The sequence below is a fragment of the Octopus bimaculoides genome, chromosome 10 (assembly GCF_001194135.2).
Source record: "Octopus bimaculoides isolate UCB-OBI-ISO-001 chromosome 10, ASM119413v2, whole genome shotgun sequence".
NCBI lineage: Eukaryota > Metazoa > Mollusca > Cephalopoda > Octopoda > Octopodidae > Octopus > Octopus bimaculoides.
Genome location: NC_068990.1, coordinates 86,565,945 through 86,569,801, shown reverse-complemented (window position 1 = coordinate 86,569,801; position 3,857 = coordinate 86,565,945). Strand labels below are relative to the sequence as shown.

The 3,857-nt window shown below is 32.7% G+C and overlaps 1 long non-coding RNA gene across 5 annotated transcripts in view; it reads left to right on the top strand.

Moving 5' to 3' along the window:
• LOC106869933 (uncharacterized) overlaps positions 1-3,857 on the top strand; it is a 32,488-nt gene that overhangs the window by 17,471 nt on the left and 11,160 nt on the right. For all 5 annotated transcript variants that reach the window (XR_001409468.2, XR_001409467.2, XR_001409469.2 and 2 more), the window contains 2 exons: positions 905-1,378; positions 1,922-3,439. This is a non-coding gene — a long non-coding RNA (uncharacterized LOC106869933). The remainder of the gene's footprint in view (positions 1-904; positions 1,379-1,921; positions 3,440-3,857) is intronic.

Sequence of the window (3,857 nt, the reverse complement as noted above, 5' to 3'; positions counted from 1 at the left end):
ATATATATATATATATATATATATATATATATATATATATAGATAGATAGATAGATAGATAGATATACATACATACACATTTAGGGTAGCGTTTCAATACTTTTGGAGTTTTCTATTTTACTCGAAATCTTTATCCATATGTTAGACTAAGTGGTTCCTGTCAATTTCTATTACTCAAAGGGTCTCTAAATTCACAGCTTAATAATAATAATAATAATAATAATAATAATAATGATGATGATAATAATAATCCTTTCTCCTATCGGCACAAAGCCTGAAATCTTGGGGTTGAGGTATAGTCGATTACATAAACCCCAGTGTGCTGAACTGGTACTTATTTTATCGATCCAAAAAGATGGAAAGGAATGTTGACCTCGGTAGCATTTGAACTCGGAAGAACTGCCGCTGAGCCTTCAGTCCGACGTATTAATTACTCTGCCAGTTCAATAATAACAATGAAAACTCGTTACTGTCCTTTGACCGTTTTCTTGATAGAGAGCCCTTCACACCGAAATATCGAAATGTAAAGTAAAATTTTAAAAACTCATTTTTTTTTTTCCTCTTCTATGTTCAATTCTTTATTTCCAATTTGCAAAATTTTGGCTTTTGAAGGAATTTTAACAAGTCCATCACATAACTTTTCATTCAGACATTCTTACAGACATTCTTAGTTCAAATTCCGCTGAGGTCAACTTTGCCTTTCATCCTTTCGGATTCGCTAAAACAAGTACCAGCTGAGCACTGACTTCGGTGTAATCGACTTATCCACTTTCCTAAAATTACTGACCTAGTGCCAAAATTATTATTTTGTTAATAATACTAATAAAAATCCAACAGTTGATGAATAAGAATTTATAAACTTCCGACAGACTGTAAAATAAGTTGTTTTTTGTTTAAATTTTAGATCTCAAATCACATAATGCTATGAGTAATAACATGCAAATATAGGGTTTAAAAACCTTTTGAATTGAAGAAGGTCGGAGGCTGCTGGTAGGACTCGAACCCACATCTCTTGTAGACATGACTGGCATTCAACCACTGGACTAAAGAATTTCTTCTTATTTCTCTAACTACTTTGAGAAACTTTATTCTCATCTCTGTTGTATCCACCCCACTCCAGTTCCCGCTATACATCCAGTCCTTCCTTCGCTAATTATGATCCCTCTGGAAGTTTTCTCTTCGCTCATATCTTCCCTGCGGATGATGACTTACATAGCTTCAAAAAGAACATTAATGGCGTCAGTCTCATTGCAGTGGGAGAGCCTACAACGACAAGAAGCACTGACCGTTTTTAACTGAGGAAGTTAAAAAATATCTGTGTATATCCTATGCCTTCTTCGATAACAGGAGTTAACCGAAGCTGACTTCTTTTCAATACGTAAGTTGGAATCATTCAAGCTTTATTGGTGTTAGGGATAACATATTAAAGCTGTTTCAATCATATTTGATAAAAGCACTTGGTTGAAACAGCTGAAATGTGTTATCTCATAAAGAATAAATGAATCTATGTATATGTGTATTTATATACGTACGTTTTATGAATGTCTATATATGTGTGCATGCATGTGTGTATATATTTCCATACACGTGTGTATATACATTATTTACATTTGATGGATATTTGTCCTCATCTTCTTTGATGTTAACACAACGTTAACACAATGTAAATAATGTTCATAATTCCTCTTAAATATAGAACTGTACGTAAGTATATATTTCCATATACGAACAAGAACGCAAAATTTTTCAAACCTATGACAAAATATTTGGCCGCAGGAAGGACTCTTGAAATAAGAATTAAAATTTAACCACCGGCTCCCAAACAAAATTATATTAAATGATGAATTAGCGAAACGAAATAAAATCAACATTCACATCAATTAGTGTGTCTACTTTCAATCTTTTAAAACTTTTCTTACAGGTTGTACGTTTTTTTTCTCTCCGAACATCTTTAAAATACGACGAATTGGTGACGATGATGTCAGAAAATGATTTCAATCTGAATAACCAAACACACACCAAGACATAAGTAGGACAACTTGAAACCGAAATAAATGAAAAAGCAAAGAGAAACCTCTCTTCCTATCCACATGTTGTATTGAAGTCATTTTACATGCTTTTTCTTGACCTATAGTAAAGATTCTGTATACCTTCCGATAAAAAAATAATAGGGAAACAAGTTAAATCCACCGAAAGATTAATGGTAGCTCATAGGCTGAAATTAATGGAACCTAAACAACATGACAATGAGTCAATAAATCAATTTGTTTTTATTTTAAAAAAACAATCACAAACAGTTTTTCAGTAAATTTAATCAATCGTAAAAAAAATTTCCCCGAGCAGGAGGTAATTAAACTGATTTCATATCAGAATTGTGCTCTGTGGACATAAAACCAGCCAGAGTTAGGTTATGGAGAATTATCATCATTAGCAGTGACGATACACTGTAAAACCTAATTTGCTAAATTGAAAACAAGCATCGATGTAGAAAATTTATGTTTGCAAGAATTATTTGAGCAGTAATAAAACCACGGTTGAAAAATATCAATCACAGCCACAATGGCTGCAAAGGTGTGGTAATCAACTGTAATAATTTTGGACACGAACGAAGGAGACGTCTCTCATTCTCATTAAAGTGTCATAAGTGTGGAAAGCTGAATCACTTCACCAAATGTTGCCGGTCACTGCTTACCTATAACATCATTGAAGCTTCTTGTGAACATAGCAATGCCTCTATACTCAACGTCAACGATATAGTTCTTAACAATATTAAAGATATCTCTTGAAAACTGAAAAACAGCTCCAAATTGAATGGAAACAGATAATAGTTCATCTTGTCCAGCTATTCCTTATTCATTTATTGACATAAATTGATAAGTCAGAATATCGAACTCTGGCAGCCCAGCACTGAAATCTAGTGCAAGACCTAGAATTTGCATGGGGACAAATTCCAATACCAGAAGCGAAGTGTAGTCGGCGTTATTCAACCAACAATGGTTGCCGCTTTTTCACATCTTTATCATTTATTTATAATCATACACACACATACACACACACGTATGTATATATATATATATATATATATATATATACATATGCACACACCGTGTGTAATTTATTTGTGCCTCTCTTTTTTTTACCAGTGTTTAATAAGTCTCAATATATTGTATAACGTTTATGTAACACGTTTCTACGAAGGAATGGTCCCCGGTGTTAAATGAAGCGAACAAATCGTTATTACATTGTTTGCTTTTAATATGTTTTATTAGTAGTAAAGGCTTGATTACTTGAAGCAAAATGAAAGCAGCTCTATTTCCCGCCAGATCTAAACACTTCAGAAAGAAATTGCTTTCCTCCAGGATAATGGTAATTGCCTGTGATGCAGATTTCTTCATTGTTTTGATCTTGGATTTCGTTTTGAATTGTTCACGTTAGAATGGTAAGTTGTTGGAGATTGAACAGAAATCTCTAAATATTACTTATTATTTATATCACTTTACATTTGTTCTCTCTTTTGTCCCAATTTATGGTCTGAGTTATTATTAATTTATCCTTTTCTTCTCTGTTTTCCAATGTGTTTATGATCGGTATGTGGTTGATTGTCCAATATAGCAACATCGATTATGAAACATATTCATTTGTTCCTACTCCAACGTTCATTTGTTTCTCTTTTGAAGTGACCCTCACAAAACAATCTTCAATTATAATTTTCCGGACTATTAACAACATTTAAGAATGAACATTTACAATACATATATACATTCATACATATACATATACATATACATATACATATACATATACATATACATATACATGTGTGTGTGTGTGTGTGTGTGTGTGTGTGTGTGTGTGTG